At 35.9% G+C, this 11597-nt stretch overlaps 1 pseudogene; it reads right to left on the reverse strand.

Moving 5' to 3' along the window:
* Positions 1 to 9653: 9653 nt before the first annotated feature.
* LOC131502833 (replication factor C subunit 3-like) lies at positions 9654 to 10728 on the reverse strand (annotated as a pseudogene).
* Positions 10729 to 11597: the final 869 nt, after the last annotated feature.

Here is an 11597-nt window from a genome sequence, read left to right on the forward strand (position 1 = left end):
ATACCACTGACTTTCCTTGTTCTCTAGCTTGTAGATGGAATATTGTGACATATCTCACCCTCCATAAGTGTGGTAAGCAGTGCATTAGACAGTGCAGATTTAGAATTGCAAATAAATGATTATATCAATCTAAAAAGCAATAAAGTAGTTGATTTACTTGAACCTAAAAGAGCTAGTATTGTCAAGAAAGTATTTCAGGCTAAAGACAAGTCCTGTGAAGTCATCTAAAGAAGGAATATTCAAATATTTACCCTAGGTCTAAGAGTACAGGTTCCGAACACAAACACAAAGGAATCAAGCAGGTAATATATATGAACAAGGAAAGACAGGTATAGGGTAAATAGCCAATATAAATGGGGCAGTACTACTCAGTTCCAGTTAATTGCTGGCAAATGAAAATGCAAATCCAGGATTGCCAAATCTTCTGATTTTCAAAAGAAACTAGGAGTGTTTATTTTTTAAATGTTAGATCTCTCACTTTTAAAATGTTGGCTTAATTTAAAGACCTATGCATGCCAAACAAAACACATATGTAGTCTGAATCAGACATTAAATTTGTGTTCACTATAGACAATGGTCAGTGTCTAGAGGTAAGTAAGAGGTCACTGCCTACCACTGTTTCTGCTAAAAACAAAATGGTACAGACTCTCAGGTCAAAGGAAGTCACAACAGTGAGCATGTGTTAGTGTCAAATATTAAGAAAAAACATTTGGAGAAGATGTGATGTGATCTGAGCTTTAAAATCTAGGAAACATGTAGATAGATGGAGCTCAGAGAAAGAATAAGGACATTCTAGGTCATGGAGTAGATATAACACAAGTAAAAATGTGAAAGTAGGTATTTACATTACATATATTTTGGTGGTTGTTTTTTTTTCTTTTTTTACATTTTTAAAAAAAGTGAGTATAAGTTTTTTATCTTGATGAGGTCCCAATAGTTCACTTTTGCTTTTATTTCCCTTGCTTCCAGAGACATGTCTAGTAAGAAGTTGCTGCGGCCCAGCTCAAAGAGGTTGCTGACTGTTTTCTCCTGTAGAATTTTGATGGTTTCCTGTCTCACATTTAGGGCTTTCATCTATTTTGAATTTAGTTTTGTGTACGGTGTAAGAAAGTGGTCCAGTTTCATTCTTCAGCATGTTGCTGTCCAGTGCTCCCAGCACCATTTGCTAAAGAGACTGTCTTTTTTCCATTGGATATGTTTTCCTGCTTTGTCGGAGATTAGTTGGCCATATATTTGTGGGTCAATTTCTGGGTTTTCTATTCTATTTCATTAATCTATATGTCTGTTTTTGTGCCCATACGATACTGTCTTGATAATTACAGCTTTGTAATACAAGGTAAATCTTGGAATTGTGATGCCTCCAGCTTTGCTTTTCTTTTTCAGCATCACTTTGGCTATTTGGGGTCTTTTATGGTTCCATACAAATTTTAAGATTATTTGTTCTAGCTCTGTGAAGAATGCTGGTGTTATTTTGATAAGGATTGCATTGAATCTGCAGATTGCTTAGGGTAGCATTGACATTTTAACAATATTTGTTCTTGCAATCCATAAGCATGGAATGTTTTTCCATTTCCTTGTGTCTTCTTCAATTTATTTCATAAGATTTCTATAGTTTTCAGCATACAGATCATTTACCTCTTTGGTTAGGTTTACTCCTAGGTATCTTAGGAGTTTTGGTGCAATTGTAAATGGGATCAACTCCTTGATATCTCTTTCTGCTGCTTCATTATTGGTGTATAGAAATGCAACCGATTTCTGTACATCGATTTTATATCCTGTGAGTATAGTTAACACAACGTTACATTAGTTTCAGGTATACAAGTTAGTGATTTAACAAGTTTATATATTATGCAATGTTCAGCACAAGTGTAGCTATCACCTGTACCATAACATCACTATTACAATATCATTGATTGTGTTCTTTATGCTGTGCCTTTTATTTCTGTGACCTACTCATTCCATAACTGGAACCCTGTATCTCCTTCTCCCTTTCACCCATTCTGCCCAACCCTCCACCTACCTCCCTACTGGCAATCATCAGTTTTTATAGGTCTCATTCTGCTTTTTGTTTATTCATTTTTGTATTCCATTTATGAGTGGAATCTTATGCTATTTGTCTTTTTTCAGACCAACTTACTGTGCTTAACATAATACCCTCTTGGTCCATCCATGTTGTGTCAGATAGCAAGATCTCATCCTTTTGATGGCTGTGTAATATTCCATCACACACACACATGCACACACACACACACACACACATCTTTCTTTTCCAATCGTCTATTGATGGACACTTAGGTTGCTTCCATATCTTGGCTATTGTAAATAATGCTGCAATAAACATAGGGATGCATATATCATTTCAAATTATTTTTCCCTTATCTTCAGATGAATACATAATTGAATTATTGGATCATATGTTATTTCTATTTTCAATTTTTTGAAGAACCTCCATACTGTTCTCTGCAGTGGCTGTATCTCATATGACATGCTTCGATAAACAGAAAGGTTGACTCTAATAGGTTTTCATGCTGGGAAATAGGAGATTCATTTATAAAACCAGTACCCAATTGTGAAGAACATTGAATTTCAAGCTAAATTGCATATTCAGAAGGTGCTAATAACATTAATCTAGAGTCAGTACTACCAAATAAATGCTAATGACCTCCTCCCTTTAGCTCTATGCTAAAATCATTGCCAAATTCAGTTTCCCAAGATTGTTGTGTAATATTCATGCAAGCAACCTTCTATATGTAAACCACTCTGCCAAGTACATTGGGAAATAAAGAAATAAATAAGTGTATAACATATGTCTTGTGGAGACAGTTACGGGGCTTCTGTCCATGTGCATGCAAATGTAAAAAAATTATAAATTAAAAGACCCTTTTGTTATGGACAGTTTCATTTTAACCCCTCCTGCTGCTCTCCCTTTTTCCTTTTCCTCTTATGTAACCAATAGGCTCAGTTTATCCAGTAATATTTGTGTTTGTGTCCTAAAGGATGAGAAATCATATTTTGATTAATGGTGTCCCCTTAGAAGAAAGAAAACTTGAGTTAAGACAACATTTTAGTGCAAATGTTGGAAATTACCCCAAATTGCCACAAACAGGACTTACATCAATGTTTCTGCTTGACCCTTTTGCAGAAGGAAAAAATACCTTCTGGAAATGCACAGCAAACAAAAATATTTGGAAGTGAAATAAGTAAGGTAGCCTTTCCTCTTCATAACACATACTGGTAGAATTATTGCTGTTCATTAACAGTCCATATAATGAATCATAAAAATGCAGGACGTAAAGTGTGTGTGGTTGAGCTCCAAGCTCTAAAGAGAAATTCATTTAATTCCTCTCCCAATTATTTGAGAGTGTTTGGATCTCATCTCTTATTTTCTCTGTCCAGATCATTAGCTACAATTTTGAAAATAAAATGAGTCAGTGCCTCATGGCTTGAAAGCAAAGGCAGGATTCTCATTTGTATACATCTCTTTACAGTAGTTAACTTCTTTTTATGTCTCTTTTCTGCTGTATTTGAAAGTCATCATGTTTCTCATGATGACCACTTGGTGGCCTTGGGTAGCTAGCAAAATGTCACCACCTTCCTTTTAACTCTGGTCATACAACCTGGGGTGGGTTGAAATGGTCCAGAGATAGTATCTTGAGGTAACACAAGCATGCCAGTGAGACACCCAAGGAAACACTCAGGGAGTTTTTTAGGTTGATTTTAAGGTGAAGGGGCTGAGCAGATTGTTTTATCTTCACTTGGGATCTGCTTCTGAGAAAGTTTTGGTAAATCGGTTTCAAAATCACCTTTCCTTCCTGCCCACTCCATGAAACCAAAATAGGTGTAGTGTGTTGGATTGGGGGAAATAAAAATGAATGACTTTAATTGGCCATATCAGCTGTTATTCTGGATTACTGCTTCAGGGTATAACCACTTTTTGTTTGTTTGTTTGTTTGTTTGTTTTCTGTTTGAGAGGCAAGGAGGGAAAGGAAGCTAGGGATTAATGGAAACAGAATAAAGATATCACTAAATTTATAAGAGAACTTTTATAAACACCAATTGTTTGGAAGTGAACAAAATTTCAAATATTCTGGGACATTCCTGAAAATGGAATGTCTAATTTTAAGTCTCACAGGCACATTTTAGGAATTTAAGAAAATTCAGAAAAGTGCTTAAAACAGTCAATTTAGGTCATAGGGCCATCCTAAAGATAAACAAAATAGGTAGGTGACTATATGCAGTCTTATTTGAGGACCACAGATCCATACTTGTCATGCTTGCCTTCAAATATCTCCTTCCACTATCATATCCTACCCTCCTCTCCTGCTGGGATCAAATCTATGTAATTTAAATTATTCTCCTGGGTCAAATTACAAGAAGCCTGCTACTGAGTGAAAATGCAGTATGTATCTGAGTAAGAGAGATTTCTAGCCCTCTTCTATAAAAACATTGCTTGTGAGGGGCGCCTGGGTGGCGCAGTCGGTTAAGCGTCCGACTTCAGCCAGGTCACGATCTCGCGGTCCGTGAGTTTGAGCCCCGCGTCAGGCTCTGGGCTGATGGCTCGGAGCCTGGAGCCTGTTTCCGATTCTGTGTCTCCCTCTCTCTGCACCTCCCCTGTTCATGCTCTGTCTCTCTCTGTCCCAAAAATAAATAAAAAACGTTGAAAAAAAATTTAAAAAAAAAAAAAAAAAAAAAAAAACATTGCTTGTGTGAGTTTTTTGACCAGCTTATTACCCTCACAATTCTGCCTCCTGGACTGGAGGGTAGGGGATGAGAAGAAAGACAGGAGAAATCATGGGTGGTTTGGTACTCTTGAATTCTAAATAGCAGGATCAGCAAAAGCTAAGGAGAATGGCCCCTGAGTAATGGGGCATCTGATTTAGGGAGATGCCCCAAAGAGTATGAGCCACCAAAAAGGCTGTAACATCAAAAATTAAAGAGGGCCCCAAAGATAAAATCATCAGCTTTACTGCTTTTGTTGGTAGCATTATAGGTCAGATACTTTCTTTTAAGTAGGCTCCACACCCAATGTAGGGCTGGAACTCAAGATTCTGAGATCAAGAGTCACATGCTCTACCACTGAGCCAGCCAGGTTCCCCAGGTACCTTTTCAAAGCTCAAGATAGACTCATGCTCAGCTTTACAGTTTTAGGTACTACTCATTTCTTGAGCATTAACTCCTCTTCTTTTCAAATCCATGCAGACTCCAAGCACCCAGAGATCTCATGCTACTGCTAAGAGACTGAATATTCAAACAATGACCAAACCATATATAAAAATAGAACTGTGACCCACAATCTACAATAACCTACCCAGGAACTCAACATGTTATCTACAGTAACTAGTCCAGGAAGCTAGCTATCTGAGTTAGACTTACAGGAAGCCTGAATGTTTTCTCCAGTAATTTATCCAGAAAGCCAAATAACCCCTGGGAGAATTGTTCCCAAATGGCCAGCATTTGATTAATAACTGTCAGCTTTCCTAATTTCTCTCTATTTCCAACTTAGGACCAGCCAGAGAAAGTCAAATATGGAACTTTCGCCAATCATACAGGATGTCCCACTTCTAGTTAACCCACCTACATCTTCCCCCATGACAGCAACCTTCAATTAGAGGTATGCCTGAAACTCCCTTTTTTCCACTATAAAGTTTTCTCATACCACTTCCAGCCTTTGTGTCTGTCAAAACACAAATGATAGTGGCTGATTCTCTTGCTATAGAAAGCTCTAAATAATCAGTCTCTGCTTGATCTCATTTTGTTGGTCTTCATTTATTCCCATGCTGCTCAAGAGGTCTTGAACCAGCAAGCCAGAACGATCTTCTCAAAATGCATACGTGATCACATCACGTCATTTCCCATCCCCACATAAAATACATTAGTCACTTTTCATAACTTTTTAAAATAAACTTCATTTTTAGAAGTTTGATTTTTAAAAATTAAGATAATGCAGAATTCCCATATACCCATCATCCAGTTTCTCCTATTAACTACTTACGTTATTATAGTACACTTGTTACAATTAATGAAACAATATTGATTCATTATTATTAACTAAAAGTCCATACTTCACTCAGATTTTCCCAATTTTTACCTAATGTCCTTTTTCTCTTCCAGGATCCCATCCAGGATACTTTATCACATTTAATCATCATGTTGCCTTAAGCTGCTTTTGACTGTGACAGTTTCTCAAATTTTTATTGTTTTTGATAATCTTGATTATCATTTTGAGAAATACTAGTCAATTATTTGCATAATATTTTTATTTGGATTTGTCTAGTGTTTTTCTCATGATTAGACTGTCATTACTGGGATTTGGGGGGAATATCACAGAAGCAAAATTCTATTCTCCTCATGATACATCAAAGGTCAATACTATCAACATAACTTAACACTGTTTATGTTGACCTTGGTTACCTACCTAAGGTAATATTTTTTAGATTACTCCACTATAAAATAACTCTTTTTATTGGCCCTTTCCATACTGTACTCTTTGGAGAGAAATTATTATGAGCAGCCCACATTTATGGAGTGGAAATTTATGCTCCATCTCCTTGAAGGCAGAGTATCTACATAAATTATACGGAATTTTTCTGCATCAGAGATCTATTCAATTATTTATTGATATCAATATGAATTCATGGATATTAATTTTTTTCCATGGGTTATGAGTCAATGGTAACTTATTTTATTGTTCAAATTGTCCCATCTCTGGCCACTGGAAGCTCTTGCAGTTGGCTTCTATGTCCTTTGATACACTATCAGCCTTGTGAAATTTTTGCTCCTTCTTTACTTTGTGGCACTACAAGATGCTCCAGGTTCATTTGTATATTTATTTCCCCAGTCTTAGAATCAGGAATTTCTACATTAATCCCTTGTTCCTTCTTTTGGATAATCTTATTAGAAACCAAGATCTGGGTGCTAAATGTGCCTGTTGCTACTGAGATATTTTTTTTCTTTCATGCCCTCTCAATTAACAGAGCAAAAAGAACATGTGTCTATGTACTAACCTGGTTAAATACACATATCTATGAATATTTATATAGGTAACTATTTGTATCTATATTAAGTTAAATATGAGTTTATATTGATGTCTCCAACTTGATTCTATTACCAATTAGGTTATTTTAACTTCCTCCACTTGTTTTTCTATAAACTCCTACTCTACTCCAGCGATGAGAAATTGGCTTCTACCATCCACTCTTCATTTACTTGTTTAATTCCATTATACATGCATACTAATATCATAATTGTTAACCCTTACCCCCATGGTAAACAACTTTATAAACTAGAGTGAAATGCTTATGCACAGCTTCTTTTGCTTTTGGTCTGCTCATTTCCAAAGTTACTTAGGTCAACATTTTTTTCCCACTGAGGTTGTTTCATCCACTTGTAATACAGTTTTATTGTTTTTTGTTTTATTTTTTTAATTTTTAGTTATTTTTGAGAAAGAAAAAGAGAGTCAGACAGACAGACAGAGTATGAGCGGGGGAGAGGCAGAGAGAGATGGAGACACAGAATCTGAACCAGGCTCCAAACTCTGAGTTGTCAGCACAGAGCCCCACGCAGGGCTTGAACCATGAGCCATGAGATCATGACCTGAACTTAAGTTGGATGCTTAACTGACTGGGCCACCAAGGTACCCCTGTTTTTTTTTCATATTCTGAATGCCACTCTGAGATCCTCCAACCTCCTATATAAGGCTTTTTATTTGCATATATTAGGGTTCACTCTGTGCTATAAAGTTCTATGGGTTTTGACAAATGGATGGTGTTATATACTGACTATTACAGTATCATACATAATAGGTTTACCACCCTAAAAACTCCCCTGTGCTTCACCAACACACCTCCCTCTGGCAACCAATGATTTTTTTTTTTTACTGGCCTTATAATTTTGCTTTTTCCAAAATATCATGTAGCTGAAATAATATAATATATAGAGTTTTCAGACTGGCTTCTTTCACTTAGCAATATGAATTTAAGATTAATCCATGTCTTCATATGAATTGGTAGCTCATTTCTTTTCATCACTGAATAGCACTCCATTGTATGGATGTACCACAGCTTCCTTACTCATTTACCTATTGAAGGGCATTCTAGTTGTTTCCAGTTTTTGGTGATTATAGAGTTGCTATAAACTTTCATGGTCAAGTGTGGACATAATTTTTTCATGAATTGGATAAATACTTAGGAATGTGATTGCTGGATCATATGGTATTATTGTGTTTATCTTTACAATAAACAGCTGAACTATCTTCCAAAGTGGCTGTTTCCTTAATTTTTCAGGTAAATAAAGATCAAAATCCCTAACATGGACTGCATCGTCTTTAGTTCCTACATATCCAGCCCCATCTTTCATCACCTTTATCTTCACATTGATGTTTCAGATACACCCCCATGCTCCCTATAGCCCCTGAGAACCTATTCTGCTCCCTAGGCCTGGAAATGACTCCTTCTACTTCTGTAAGTCCTCTGCATCCCAACTTGGTTATCATCCCATTCTTCCATCACATCACATTTTAAGCATATTTTCTTCAATAAAGCCATCACTAACCTCACTGGAGAGGTCAAATCCCCCCAAGATAGGCTCATATAGCTCAAAATATCTCACATTTCTAGCATTTATTATAGTTGTGATACTATATTTGTGTTTTGTTATATCACTTACTAGACTGTAAGTACCATAAAATCAGGACCAGATTTTTCTCATTATTTTATTCCTAATACCTAGCACAGTAACTGATATGTAGAAGCAGCTTACTATACCTTTTTATTAGAGAAACAAATGAATAAATACAATAAAAGCAACAATTACTGTCAAAAGTCAATGGCATACATTTATAACAACATGGATGAAATATGAGGGCATTATGCTAAATGAAATAAGTCAGATAAAGACATATACTACATAAAGACAGATACTATATTCCACTTATACATGAAATCTAAAAAAGCAAAACTTATATAAAGTACAGTGGTGTTTACCAGGGCTGGAGGTTGGGGGAAATGGGAAGACATTGGTTAAAGGATTCAAACTTCCTATTATATGATGAATAACTTCTGAAGATCTAATGCACAACATGGTGGTTATAGTTAATAATACCGTATTATATATGTGGAAGTTGCTAAGAGAGTCGGTCTTAAATGTTCTTACCACACACACAGACACACAAAATGATAATTACACAGCATGATGGAGATATTAGCTAACACTATGGTGGTGATCACTTTGCAATATATAAGTGTGCAAATGAAAACCTTGGAAACCTTACTCTTACACAACATTATATGTCAATTATATCTCAATAAAGCTGGAAAAAAAGTCAATGGTAAAATATTCTTTACCTTTAAATATGTCAGCTAAATTTGTAAAATTAATCATAACCTTTTTCAAAATATGCCATTTTCAACATTTTATAACATAGTAATGCCATACTATAATTGCCATAGTACATTTAAGTAACTACTAAATCTAATTAAAACTTCAAGCTATTGAATACTATTCAAGCTATTTATTTACAACACTTAGATTAAAGTGTGTTTGCAAAAGATCACTTTATTTTTTATGTAAAGTTGGTTTATTTTACCTGCAGCTCTTCCAATATAAACTGAATGTAAATGATGATACTGAGAAACATTAGGATAGTTGCCAATATGTCAAAACATCATGCCTTCCAATCCATCCTCCATGAACTTTTTATAAAGTGCCATACATTTGGCCACAATCACAATGCTTCCAAATCATAAATGGCTTTGCTACCCAGCTGCAGACGATGTTCATAGTAAGTCATCATTTAGGTCACTTCTCTTTTCAGTTGTCCATCACAGTTATGTAAAATTTCTGAGAGAAGGCCCTACATTATTATTTCAGGAGGAATACATTGAGTTAGAAGCTCAAGAAGTCTTCCACGAACTTTAAGGAGACTTTGTGGAGTCTGATGATTGGCAATAGCATTGGCAGTCTCCTTCAGATACACTGCTCATTCTGTTTCAGGGATTTCTTGATCTGCAGCAAAAATATATTGTTGCACTCTTCAGGCTTCACACATAAGTAGGGTGTTTTTGGAGATTCCTGAAGGACTTCTTTGCAAGTCTAATGAACCAGTTGTGAAGGAAGATTCAGACCTTCCTTGGCTTACACACAATATATAACACATGACAAATATCTTCAATGCTGAGAGCAGGCACACAAACTGTCAGGCACCTCCTACAAATAGGTGGTATCACTTTAGATGTAGAATTGCAACACAAGATCAATCTGAAGTGGACATATATTTTCCATGGTTCTATGCGAGGCACGTTGAGTATCTTTGGTGAGTTTGTCAACCTCTGTCAATAATACCACTTTAAAATCTCTTTGAGAATTTGCTTCAAGTTGCTGTGATTGTATCACTGTTTTCAATATCTCCTGGATTACTACCCAATCACTACTTCCAGCATCACTGGGATTAACTTCAGCGATAATTGTTTGCAATGCCACTAATTTCAGTTTTCTTTTTAGATGGAGTTGTGAAGGTCTGGTGTTCAATTCTCAATTTTTCCACTCACACACCATAAAATTCAAGAATACACATAATTCTTGTTTTTTTTTTCCCAGCACCAGATGAACCATACACAAAAGATGAGGAAAGTCACCATGTTGCACCACTTTGCAAAGCTGGGCCACCTGCTCGTGATGATAGTCCAGGTATGCCAAGTATCAGCAACAGTACTTGTCCACCTGGAGGCTCATTCCAGCTCAAATTCCCAGGGTCCCATGCTTGAAAGCCCTGCGCACATGCTGTCCATTGGGATGTGTACACAAGTTCCCTAAAAAGACCACTTTAGAACAGAATTTTTTTTTCAGCATAGTATTCAGTTTTCCTAAGGTTGTTTTGGTTTGGTTTGGTTTGGTTTGGTTTGGTTTTGGTTGTTATTATTATTATTATTATTCACTGGGTTCCAAGCAGGGACAAAATGATATAAAGCATCTACCTAAAAAAATCTGTGACTTAAAGGTGTTTTGCTTTGCTCTTTATCAAGAGATTCAAGTGAAAGTGGATGGATACATTTCTTCCAGTCAACCAACTTGGCCATTTTTTAAAGTAATCTCTACACCCAATGTGGGTCTCAAACTTATGTCCCTGAGATCAGGATTCACATGCTCTACTGACTGAGCCAGCCAGTTGCTCCTGGCCATTGATTCTTAATTGGATCCCAAGAACCTACATGTGGTTAACTGAAAGTTTAAATGGCCCACTAAAGAACAAAAACTATTTCAGTCCTAAACTACATTAATAGAATCTCATTATTTTTAACTAACCTTTATTTGTGCACTTTTTAAAACTAAGTGTAAAAAAAGTATTCCTTTAAATTTCTTCTTGTTTCACCTATAAGACTAGTCATTTCAGATTACTAGATTTAGAAAAAGACAGATTTTATCTAGTTAAGCTTTCCACCCATTATATACGTTTCTTTAACAATATTTGGCCTCTTTTTTATTATCTCCAATGATGGACATCCTACTTTGTGCTGACACTGTCTATTTGACTTTGAAAATTTCTCATCTATGCATAAGTGATCAAAACTTTAAATAGGAGAGAATCTAGTACAGAGAAATGA

This window comes from Neofelis nebulosa, chromosome X (genome assembly GCF_028018385.1).
Source record: "Neofelis nebulosa isolate mNeoNeb1 chromosome X, mNeoNeb1.pri, whole genome shotgun sequence".
Lineage (NCBI taxonomy): Eukaryota > Metazoa > Chordata > Mammalia > Carnivora > Felidae > Neofelis > Neofelis nebulosa.